Source organism: Ovis aries, chromosome 6 (assembly GCF_016772045.2).
Source record: "Ovis aries strain OAR_USU_Benz2616 breed Rambouillet chromosome 6, ARS-UI_Ramb_v3.0, whole genome shotgun sequence".
NCBI lineage: Eukaryota > Metazoa > Chordata > Mammalia > Artiodactyla > Bovidae > Ovis > Ovis aries.
The window spans coordinates 113844285-113857296 of record NC_056059.1 but is presented as its reverse complement, the minus strand read 5'-3'; the positions used below and the strand labels follow the sequence as shown (position 1 = coordinate 113857296).

General features: G+C 51.5%; 1 pseudogene; it reads right to left on the bottom strand.

The window, feature by feature from the left end:
* LOC101117335 (epididymis-specific alpha-mannosidase-like) overlaps window positions 1-13012 on the bottom strand; it is a 57949-nt pseudogene that overhangs the window by 17582 nt on the left and 27355 nt on the right.

The following is a 13012-nucleotide window of genomic DNA, read 5'->3' as shown; positions in this document are numbered from 1 at the left end:
TTAATGAAACTGTATACATGTATGAAAATCTGCCTTTCTTCAAGATTCATGTCAATTGTTTTATGGCCCGGGGTGACTCACCTGGTGCTAATGTTATCTCAATGAATGTTGTGGGTGAGGGGCCTGGTGCCATTCTCTGAGTTTTGAGACATTTCCTTTCTCTAATTAGCAGATTTCTAGTAGCTATATAACATCCAGCTAAAGACTGGCAGGGGGTTGCTCTTTCTGCCCACTTCTGATCTCTATCTCTTTTATACTTTTATAAAAATTTATTACACAAAAGCTCTGAGTGATCAAGCCTCATCTCTGGCCCCAGATTGAATTCTCCTCCAGAGGCCAAGAAACCAGTGTTTTTCATATTTCAGCAACAACCTTTCAATAAGTGCTGATAACCTGCTCCAGAAAAGCCCCATACACGGCCTATTACTTGTCTGCACCATGTAGGGTTGGATGACCTCCTCTTCACAGAAGGGAAACTTGAGTCCCGGTGAGGTGAAGCCACATGGCCACCCACTCTGATGGATGCTAAAGTCAATCCCCTTCACCCTCCGCACAATGACTAGTCCTGGCAGCAATTCTTTTTAGTGACTATGAATGTCATGAGCAGTGTGGCCCATTTCTGACTAGTGAAGAGACAAGTTGTAGGAGATCTTCAGCCTCGGTTTTCCCATCTGTACAGTGGGGACAAGTAAGATGCAGAGTTACAAACAACTTCCTTTGTGGCAGCACAGAGCCCAACAACTTATGTGTATTATTGATTTGGATATAGGGTTCTTATTTTCCAAGGAGGAAATTAGAGCTCAGAGAGGGCAAGTCAATAGCCTGAGCTCACAGAACTGAGCTGAGATTTGAGCCCAGGATTGGCTTGCTGGACATCAATGCTACTCCACTTTGCCCTTTTCTCTCTGTGGCAATCTGGCTGTATATCTTCCTTAACCACAAGCTTGACCCAGGCAGGCCATGGTCCTAGCCTTGGGGCAGCTTCATCATGCATGTGTCTTGTGATCAAAGGCGACCTTTGTGCTCTCATCTATAAAGTGGACGTGTAGTGACCAGGGACTGGGAGGTGTGCTGACCTAGGGGAAGAGGAAAAGTTTAAATTTTACATAACCTCCTGCTCCTTCTGCCTCTGTAACTCAGCATGCTCCTTGCAAAGTCTGGATTATTTAGGTCATGTAGTCTCAGAAAGTGGGGACTCACAACACTAGGAACTGGATCATATTTCACTCACTTTTGTCCTGCTCTTTGCAATCACCCAGCCCCCTGCAAATGCACTTAACCATCACTGTGTATAAAAACTCTGTATGCCCCGTGTTCGGGGCTCAGAGCTTTGAGTGTTAACTCCTCTGGAAAACCTGAGTTCTCCAAATCTCTGAGTGTGGTGCTTGGTTTCTCGAGTACTGGTTTCTGCAACATTTCTGGAGGCCCCAGCAAGATTGCAACCATTCCATCCCCTGAGCCACCAGACTGGGTGCTCGGCTGGGTTGGAGTAGAGAAGCCCTGAAACGGACGAGGTGGCACACCACTTGATGGCATTCTGGGTTCTCTTTCGGACCAGTGTTCTGACTCTCCAGGTGGCTGAGCCCTGTCCAGACTCATTGGAGGAATGGACCAACTCACCAAGAACGGCCACAGGATTAAGTAAGGCCCCGCAGCCAGTGCCCAGTCAGGCCCTACCCTAATGGGGAGAAGAGGAGACTGATCACCTCCTTGGAGATCCCAGGAAGGGAGCATCAGATAGGGAGACCTGGGGACTCAGGAGAAGGGAGGTATTGTGATAACCTTTTGAATTGCTGTCTATGCATGATTGCTGATTGAAGGAAGTGGAAGTGAGCTACGCAGTCCTCGGACTACAGAGCCTGAGAGCATCCAAAACCTGCAGTTCTGTGACGGCCTCACAAGGCTGAAAGGCAGGGCCAGCCTGTGGGGGATTTGATCCCTCCCTGTGGGGCTGGTCTGGGTCGGTAGTTTATACCAACCTGCCAAAATTCAGAGGCATCTTAAATCTCCCTCAAGAGAGCAGCCAGGAGGATGAGACAGGAATGTGAATGAATGTGATTTGCTTGTGCTTCCGGCTCAATTGCGTGGCTTCACGGCCTTCATGGCTACGGAGTCCGTGTGGGCCCTAACTTGCGGTTCCATGGTGACCTCATGTGGCTCAAGGCGGTGTCTGCTCTGAGGGACCCAGTTCCTCATTGTGAGACAGAACTGGATCAGGGGCGTATACTGATCTGCCAATGCTAAGAGGCACCTAGGTTCCCCCCAAGGACGCAGCCAAGCAGTCACCTGAATGGTATTCTCTTTTGATGGGCCACCCACCCTTGCTTGTCTTTGCACCACTGACTCAGGGAGGGATATACAGTGAGGGGGAAATTATTGGTTACTGGTTTTTCTTCTGTCGACTGACTCCTTGAGCTGACAGGTAAGAGATTAGGTTTTCCTCAAAATCCTGCCAGGTAGATTACACTTGTCAACATAGGTGGCAGTTCCTCTAAAGCAACAGTATTAGATTGCATGATAAAGAACTTTAAGAAGGGCTTTGCAGGAGATTACAGAGTCAAGATGACCCCCAGGAAACTTAATTTATGTGAGCTCAGTTGGCTATGCTTTGATGTTGGATGGCTGCCAGAGGGCAATCCTGATCTTCCCACTGTCCAAGCAGTGAACCAGGAGGTCACTGGGACTCCAGGCTTCTCTATCCATGGGATTTTACAGGAAGGGTACCAAAGTGGGTTGCCATTTCCTTCTCCAGAGGATCTTCCTGATCCAGGGATCGAACCCAGGTCTCCTGCATTGCCGGCAGATGCTTTACCCTCTGAGCCACCAAGGAAGCCCCCATACATAGAACCCTGGCTTCTAATAGCACAGATCCTGCCCCCATGGGCAAGATTTTGCATGAACGGATAGGGACAGAGTAGGGTATTTGTTCCCCAACCAGAACTCAGAAAAAGAAAGAAGAAGAGAAAAAACATATATTCCAGGGAGATCCAGTGAAAGACCCACAGCTGCCCCTGCCATACATTCCTCTGACTCCAGATGCCCCGGCACAGTCAGCGCCAGACCCATTGCCAGACAGTGCACCTCCCTCCACGTCCTCCGCACCACCTCATGAGCACAACACCAGCCCTGAGCCAGTAGGGAAGCGGCTCCGTTTGGCCAAACAAACTAACCAGCTGCCCACAGCCCACGAGACACCACTGCAAGAAACTCAGTGTCCTCAACAAGTGGATGAGGCTCAGTCCAGCCTGGACGCTCCCTCCTGTATCACCAGCCTTTCAGCCCTACTGATCTCCTCAACTGGAAACACCATAACCCAGCATACTCTGATAAACCACTGGCTATGACTGACCTCCTAGGGTCCATTTTCCACACCCGTCAGCCTACATGGGATGACTGTCACCAGCCCCTTCTGTCTCTCTTCACCACTGAAGAAAGGTGACTCATCTCAACAGACACCCAAAAATGGCTCCGAGGACAAGTATCCACAGAGGTCTCAGATCCAGAAGGGTGGGCACGAGAATTGATGCCAGAGATGAGGCCTAGTTGGGATTTCAATTTCAGAGAAGGATAAGAAACCCTGGGTCACTACTGTGATACCTTTCTACATGGATTTCAAGCAGGAGCCAAAAAGCCCACTACTATGTCCAAAATTACAACACCCGTCAAAAAAAGCAGATGAAATTCCCACCAATTTCTACGAAAAACATGTGTGAAGCATTCCAGACATACAACCTGTTCGTCCCCCAGACAATAGAGAATCAACCGATGATTAACGCTGCCCTTGTGGCTCAATCCTGTGCAGACACCCAGCGAAAGCTCCAAAAGCTGGAAGGCTTCACTGGGATGAATCCCTCACACCTACTGGAGGTAGCAAATAAAGTCTTTGTGAACCTAGACCATGAAGCCCAACGAGAATCAGATAAATTAATGAAACAGAAAGCAGCCCTGCTAGCAGCATCATTGAGGAGCTCAGATCAAGCGAAACAGAATGTTCCCTCATGGAAAGGGGAAACTAAGAAGAGACCAGCTCCACACCACGACCAGTGCATTGCAAAGAGACTGGCCTCTGCAGGATTGAGTGCCGCAGTCACAGAGGACATCTAAAGGGTCAAAGAAGTTTGGTCAATCCAAAAAGAAAGGTACCAGCCTGAGCTGGCTCTCCAAAACCTTGTTGGCCTGGCTGGAGCAGAATCAGACTAAGGAAGACTGGGCTCGCTAATCCTGGTCATGATGAAAGTAGGAAGCCAATCAATGACTTTTATGGTGGATACTGGAGCTGAACGCGCCATGGTAACCACACCTCTGGCTCCCCTCACAGGCCGAACAGCAGCTATTGCTGGGGCTACAGGGACACGGCAGCCTGCTCATTTTGCAAGGCCCCATTCGTGTCAGCTAGGGGGCCATCTGGTGACTCATGAATTTCTCTACTTACCTGAACGCCCCATTCCCTGGCTGGGTAGAGACTTACTGACAAACCTGGGGGCACAAATCACCTTTGCCTCTGGAAAGCCTGCGAGCCTCACTCTGGGGAGCCAGTCAGCTCTGATGAAGGCCGTGACTATGCCCAGGGAAGATGAATGGAATCTCTGCAACTTATGGAGGGAAAAAATAAATCCCACCAGCTTGCTAATAGAATTCTCTGATGTCTGGGAAGAGAAGAAATCCCCAGGTTTGGCTACAAACCATGTCCCCATTGTAGTGGACCTGAGGCCAGGAGCCGCTCTTGTTAGAAATAATATCCAGTACCTACAGGAGGCATGCCTGGGAATTCGGGACCACATCCAGTGCCTACAAGGTACCGAGATCCTAACGGAATGTCAGTGTCCCTGGAACACCCCGCTCTTACCAGTCAAAGAGTCTGGAAGGAATGACTACCGCCCCGTCCAGGGCCTCTGTGACATCACCAGTGCAGTGGTCACCGTCCATCCAGTGGTCCCAGATCCCTACCTTCTCCTGCGTCTCTTGCCCTCTCACACAGGCTGGTTCACCTGCCTCGATCACAAGGCTACATCCTTCTGGCTCTGGCTCTTGCCAGCCTGCCAGCCAGCCCTTCTTTGCCTTTGAAAGGGAAGACCCACCTACTGGGAGGAAGACACAGCTGACTTGGACCCGACTGCCGCAAGGCTTCAAAAACTCACCTACCCTGTTTGGTAAAGCCCTGGCTGAAGACCTTGCTGCCTTTTACAGAGAAACTTTCAATTGCACCCTGCTCCAGTATGTGGATGTCCTGTGGCTAGCCAGTCCCACCCAGGGGATTGCTGGAAAGGCACCAAATCCCTGTTGACTTTTCTTTCCAGCGCAGGGTACAAGGTGTCATGGAAAAGGTCACATCTGTATATAGGAAGTCAAGTACCTGGGGATTGCCATCTGAAAAGGGCATCAGGCACTGGGACCGGAGAGGAAGCAGGCCATCTGCTCACTACCTCGGCAGAACACCAAGAAAGAAGTCCGTGAGTTCCTCGGGCTGGATTCTGCTGGATCTGAATACTGAGTTTCTCTGAAATTGCCAAGCCTTTGTTGAAAGCCACAACAGAGTGGTAAGGACCCCCTGGAGTGGCAACCTTAACAGGAAAAGGCCTTCAAGGAGATAAAGAGACTCTAGACCACTGTTCCTGCATCAGGGCTGCCAAATGTGACACAGGACTTTAACCTCCTTGTACATGAGAAAATTGCACCGCAGTGGGGCTCCTCACACAAACAGGCCACGGCAGCGCCCGGCCACATACCTGTCAAAGTGACTGGGTCCAGTGGCTGTGGGATGGCCACCATGCCTCCGGGCATTAGCTGCCACTGTGATTTTGGCCAGAGAAGCAGATAAGCTTACTCTAGGACAAAATATGAAAGTAAAGGTTCCCCATGTTGTTACTGCCCTGATGAACAGCCAGGGCCATAAGCGGCTGACCAGCTCTAGGATGATTCACTATGAAGGACAGCTCTGGGAAAACAAACAGGTGCAACTCGAGACTGTGCGGACGCTGAGCTCTGCCACCATTTCACCCGTGTAAGTGGGAACCCCCGACCATAACTAAAAGGAGGTCACAGATGAAATTCACTCGAGCAGGTCAGACCTCATGGACCTTCCCCTCCAGAACCCAGAACTGGAACTTCTCACTGACAAAAGCAGTTTCATCCAAGAAAGGCCAGCACAAAGAAGGCTCTGCCATAACAACAACTGCTGAGAAAGTGAAGGCTGAGGCCTTGCCACAAGGGTGGTCAGCACAACGGGCTGAGCTACGGGCATTTGCCCAGGTGCTAAGGCACACCAAAGGGAGACGAGTCAGCATCTATACTGATACAAGGTATGCCTTGGATATTCTACGTGTACATGAAGCCATTTATAAAGAAAGGGGACTATTGACAGCAGGGGAAAAGAGATTAAAAACAGAAAAGAAATCCTTTAGTTGTTAGACGCAGTCTGGAAGCCTTTCCAAATAGCAGTCATCCATTGTAAAGGCCGTCAGCGAGGAACTGATCCAATCAGCAAAGGAAAATTGGTCGGCTGACCAGGCAGTCAGGGAGGCAGCGACCCAGCCGATCCCCAGAGTCAGCCCTGAGGCCACCTTTAAGGTCTTCTTGGCACCAGAATTGCCTCTGTCCCTGAGATACATGAAGAAAGAAGACCAATGGGCTCTAAATGATGGAGGAATGAAAGAAAAGGCGGGCTGGTGGACGCTCCCAGACCACAGACTCGTCCCCAGCAATCATGCAGTCCAGCTGGTAAAACAACATCATGAGACAACTCATTCAGGAAAAACTGTGCTGGAGAGCTTACTGAGCTGCTACTGTTTCATTTTTAAGCTCCCGATCCTGTGTGCCCAGATCAGTACTAGAGGTGTGATTTGTACACAAAACAACATCAGCCAAGGACCAAGACCTAACCCAGAGGTGGAGACTGTTGGGACTCTGCCCTTTGAAGACCTAGAAGTGGACTTTACTGAAGTCAAGTGGTATAGGGGCTATTAGTACTTACTTGTGGTAGTCTGCACCTACTAGGAATGGGCTGAAGCCTACCCCACATGCACTGGACAGACACAAGAAGTGTCCAAGGCCCTACTAAGAGACATAATCCTGAGATACAGGCTGCCTCGCTCCATAGGGTCTGACGATGGGCCAGCTTTTGTGTCTGATAATGCAAACTTTATCCAGGACACTGGGAATCGAATGGAAGGGTCCCACCACTTACAGGCCACAGAGCTCAGGGAAAGCTGAGCGCATGAATCGGACCCTCAGGACTACATTAGCCAAACACTGTCAGGAGACTCAGTTATCTAGGGTCGACACATCGCCGCTAGCCTTAGTCTCAGTCAGATGTATCTTGTGGTCCTCAGGCAATTCTCTCCTTGAGATCTTATACGGGAAAATGCCCCCAGTGATGGGAAAACTCAAGGGAAACCCCCAACAACCAGCGGACCTGGAGGTGTACTGACATGTCCAGGCTCTGGGAAAAGTCTTCCACCATATAGCCCAAGAAAGCTTAGAAAGGACCCCCATTCCTTTGGGCAATTGGATTCATCTCTATCAGCCCAAAGATGAGCTATGGGTTAAAGACTGGAAAAAGAACCACTTCCACAAGATCGGACAGGCCGTCCCACTGTCGTCCTGGCAACCCTTACCACTCTTAAAGTTACAGACTTCATCCCTTGGATCCGCCACACCAGAGTCAAGAAGGTGGTGGCTTCCTGTGATGAGGACATCTGGAAAGCAGTCCAGGACTCTGAAAATCCCCTCAAGGTCGGTTCCAAATACAGTGGCCCTCACCCACAAAGGGCGCTGAGCTCTGCTCTAGCTGCTTCAGAAGCTGACTAGTCAACGCACAGCAGAAGCTTGAGGATTGTTCCAGCCACACTCCGACAGCTGACTGGTCATCCCCTGGTGAAAGCTTGAGGATCTGGCTATCAAAATATCAATGGATTTTCACTGTCAACCTTGGTCTTTATCCCTGATTGGAGTTATTGCTGTGCTCTTCACTCCAGGACTAGCTTCAGTCGCACTCCAGGACTGGGATTTGGGTCAGAAGCTGCAGTTAGCTGTCTGTTATCTCACTGAGTGGGAAGCCTCAGAGATCACGTCTCTTAGGATCAATTCTCCCTACTAACTAAATCGCTCACAGTATAGCTGACCCCTTTCACGATAGGCTCAGTTGCTATAGCCATGACAACCCAAAGATGGGGAGAAAACCTTTTGCTAGTGTTCAGTTATCTGTCATGTGCAGGCTGCTTTGCAACCTTTTGCTCTCCCTTGCTGTAACAGATGGTGCCATTCCTTACCCATCATGCACCGGTCAACATTACATTCAACCCTTGGAAAACTGCTTCCTTAACCATCAGCTTGAACAATGTATAGATAGCCAATCCTATAGGTTGGTCACCTACTGCCTTCCTAACCATGTGACGTATATCCAGAGGCCTGGGCACCAAAATGTTCTCCATTCACGTCCCCCATTGCTGCTACCTTTCCCCCACCAGGTGGTCCAAGCCCCAGGGGTATCGTGATACCATGCCATTGCCATCATGCCCCCGTGCCTCCATTTACCCCCAAACACCACACAGACGTAATAAAAGAGAACAGGTGTGTCTGCAAATAAATGGAAAAACCTACTGGACAGGAACAATAATGCAGACAGACAAAATCACGGACTGACTTCGCCCTGAAAACTCAGGCTCTCAGTAGGACTCAGGTTACAGACTAAACTCCCCTTTAGACCCTCGTCTGTACCAAGTTCTCAATGCAACCCATTGCCTTCTCAAAGACACCATCCTCCAGCTGGTCAGGGACTGCTGGCTTTGCTTATCGTAAGGAGCGCCATGGTGCTTAGCTACACCAGTACCATTGACTAATGCCACAGCCATGGGACCTCCCATGTATTCACCCTTACAAGGGCCGGTCTTAAGGACAACTGAGTTAACTCAAAAGGCTCCAGAATGCTTTACAAATAATGCAGGAACTGAACCTGTAGGCAATTTAGCCAGGGACCAGTGCAATCAACCTCTAAAAGGTGAGTGGCCCACTCATCCTCCCACAAACACAGTATAGTGCTGCCCCCATCAAGGCCTTTTCTTTGTGGGACAGATGCTTGCTTATGCCTACCAGTCAATTGGATGGGTATCTGCATCTTAGCTTTCCTCACTCCGCCAATGAATATTGCCCCTAACAGCCAGACTTCCACCTTACCTCTGGCAGCAAAGACATGGTCAAAAAGAGCCATCCAGTTTATACCTCTACTAGTTGGTCTGAAAATTACTCCTGGGATAGGTATGGGAATAGGAGGAATTGTTTCATCAACCACCTCCTACCATACACTATCCAAGGACTTCACAGACAACATTGAGAGAGCAGCCAAATCTTTAGTGGCTTTACAGGACCAAACAGATTCTCTGGCTAAAGTGGCTTTACAGAATAGGAGAGGACTAGATTTACTGACAGCTGAAAAGGGAGGACTCTGCCTCTTCTTGAACAAAGACTGCCGCTTTTATGTAAACCAATCAGGAATAGTCAGGGACAAGGCCTAATATCTAAGGGAATGAATGATGAAAAAGAGAGATGATGCTTTCTACAATGAATGATAGAAGCATCAAGAGGTGGGGGAATGCAGAGGATAAGTTAAAGTTTTACATAACCTCCTGCTCCTCCTGCCTCTGTAACTCAGCTTGCTCCTTGCAAAGTCTGGATCACGCAGGTCACGTAGTCTCAGAAAGTGGGGACTCACAGTACTAGGAACTGGATCTTATCTCACTCACTCTTGTCCTGCTGTTTGCCGTCTCCCAGCCCCTGCAAACCCACAGAGTCATTCCTGTCCATGTTTAAAAACTCTGTAACCCCTTTGTTTGGGGATCATAGCTTAGAGTGCTAACTCCTCCAGGCCTGCCAGCGTAGTAAACCTGACTTCTCCAACTCTCTGAGTGTGGTGCTTGGTTTCTCAAGTACTGGCTTCTGCAACAAAGCTCAGAGAGGGAAACTCAGTAGCCTGAGGCCACAGAACTGAGCTGAGATTGGAGCCCAGCCTTGGATTGTTGGACATCAGTGCTACTCCACTTTGCCCTTTCCCCTCTGGGTCAATCTGGCTCTGAATCTTACTGAAACACAAGCTGAACCCTGGCAGGCCATGGTCCTAGCCTTGGGGCAGCTTCAACATGTACAAGTCTTGTGACCAAGGCGACCTCAGTATTTTCATCTGTAAGGTGGACCTGTAGTGACCAGGGACAAGGAGGTGTGCTGACCTAGGGAGGGAGAAGCACACAGCCCAGCAGGGTCCAATCCTGATCTGTCTCTGGGAGGCATTGCGTTACCTCGGAGACTGCCCAGCGGAGCTGCTGGAGCTGCTGCAGGCCCCAGGCCGGGTCCAGGAACCGGTGGGGAGCCAACAGCACGTAGCGTGTGAACATGGACTCCCCAGCGTACAGCAGAGCGCTGGCTCTCCTCGCCAGCCCCTTGAGACCACTTCGGGAGGCATAGAATCCAGTCCAGGCGTGAAATATTTCTAGAAGCAAAAGGTCAGTAGTGGGTGTGAGGTCCTGCCCACGGAGGCCCCTGAGCCTCATCTGGGAAATGCTGAGGAAGATGAGGTCAGAGACAGATCTGCCTGGGTCCCCAGGGACACAGCCTAGGTCAGAGGAGTGATCTCAGGGCTCCTGTTCCAGCCAGGTCAGCAATGGTACAAGATCCCTGGATGGCTGGGCAGCTGGCAGGGTCAGGCTGGGCTGAGGTCCGGGCGCTGAAGCACAGTGATGACAAGAATTCAGTGTGCACCTGAACCCTTGGTACGGCCTGTGGGGAAAGGCCCTGAGTACCTCAGGGGAGGAGGGAGAGGGAAGAGGGCGAGGACGGAGGGACCCAGAGGGGAGGAACTGGAGTGCTGGCAGCCCCTGTGTGCCTCTGGAGAAAAAGTGGGTCCTGGAAGGCATGCATTTCGGCAGTTCTCTCTGGATGCTCAGCAGGGAAGGGTGGCAGCAGGGTGGGAGCTGGGAGAGCCCTGGAGCCTCCATCCTGACCCTGGACTAGGAGTGTGAGGCTGGTGGAAGGGGCGAGAGTCTGAGCACCTTGGGGCTGGGATGGGTCTCAGCAGGTGGTTCAGGGTTCCTGACTTCCCTCCTCCTGCCTCCTCCCCAGCCTGGGTTGTGCCTCCATTCTCTGTCTTCCCTCAGAGAACCTTGGCTAGACAAGGAAGGGAAGCCAGGAGGGCTGAGGAGAGGCTACAGCCGGAGGGGCCAGACACAGGAGCCCTCCGCAGCTCCTCCCGGAAGCTGAGCACACAGGTCAGGCACCAGCTCACCACAGCCTCAGCTCTAAGCAGGGACCCAACTAGACAGAGCTACCAAGATAATCCTGCACTCGGATCAGGACCAAGTCTCCTCCTTGAACTTTAGTCTCCGACTAAATGGTGCCTTTCTAGAGGAAGGCTAAGTGACCACACCCACCTTGCTTTTCACTGGACCTTTCAGCATACCTTCCCACCCAGACACAGACGCTGCTTCCTGCCTCCTGGTAACCAGGCCCACATTCTCCATCTCCTCCCACCTCAAGTGTGACCACGCCCACACGGCAGTGTCTCACCCACCTCAGTTGGAACCCCACCCACATTTTTGTAGCCCCTCTCACCTAGTCCAGGAGCCAGCCCTCCCCTAGTCTGATGAGGTCCTAAGGGAAGTGTCCTGAGAGGCATGTAGCTCCCCTTTCTCACCACCCAGGCAGAAGACCAAGGCCAGAGAGGCACTGCAAACCCAGGTCTGGGGCAGTCAGGGTGGCACCCAGCCCGGTATCAGCCCTGCAGCTGGAGGCCCATCCTGCTGTCTCTTCGGAAGGGAAGGAAATGAGAAGGTTGTATTTGAACTGCCATGTGAGGGTCCCTCCAGTCCTCTGAAAATCCATGTTATGGATGACAAAATCAAGCCTCAGACGTCACTTACCCAAAGCCACCCAAGCCGGTGGGGTCAGGAGCTGCGAGCTCAACCCAGGTGAGCATCTGAGTCACCGCCTGGGGCCAGCCCTGCTGAGACACTGTGCCTGCTGAATGGTGAGGGTGGGTAGGGGACAGGCCCTGGAGAGGCGCAGCTCAGGCACCCTGGTCCCCCGGAGGACGTTCAACCAGTGGATGCTGCTGTGAGCCTGGGTCTCCTAACTGTCCATGGAGACAGACACCTCACCTTTCCCTTCTAAAATGACCTGTCCTGCTGAGTAATCCCACCGTGGACCTATGGCTGGGCAAACCTGGCTGGGAGGTAGGGCCTGATCAGGGTCCCTGGGCTGCCCTGGTTCATGGGGTCCCCCCATGCTGATACCCCTCAGCTCCTCTTTTTTTTGGAAAAGGGGAGCAGGACAACAAGGTTTCTTCAAGGTTTCTGGCATTCCTTCCAGTAAGGGTATCAGATGTTCAATAAATTGGCCAACACCATCCCCCGTGGATGCCCTGAGCAAGGGCTGGACTGGGCTGTGGAGGGCATTTCTGTCTCCCCAGCTGTCAGTGGGAGGCTGTGTGTGCATAATTCCTGTCTGGCTTACAGATAGAGGAGCTGGACCTTCTAGAGGGTCCGCTTGGAGGTGGGTAGGGCTGGACCGGGAAGAGGCACTGATGCTGGGCTTCCTTCAGGGCATCAGGCCCTGGGCTAGCTTCCTCAGCATGGAGTGCCCACAGCATGTCCAGGATGGCGCCTGGCCTCCCAGGATGGAGATGCTGCTGTCAGTGTTAACAGCTGCATCTGCTGAGCCCTGGCTCTGGCCCAGGCACTAGGCTAAGGGCTCTCCTCATCTCACTTCATTCTCACACTGGATGCGCTAACCAAGATGAACGTCCCCGCTTTCCTGACACAGAACGGTTCCACGGTGCACACAACCCACCACAAGGCTCAGTCCATGACCTTTCACCCTGAGCCTTGCCGGCCACAGCCAAACCCGTCCTGGCCTCCAGGACACAGGTCTGTGGGAGACAAGGTCCCCCAATAATGCCTCTGTGGCAATAGGTGAAAAGCGGGACCCTGAGGGGAAGAGGAAACAGCCGATCGAGACTTAAGGTCAGGAA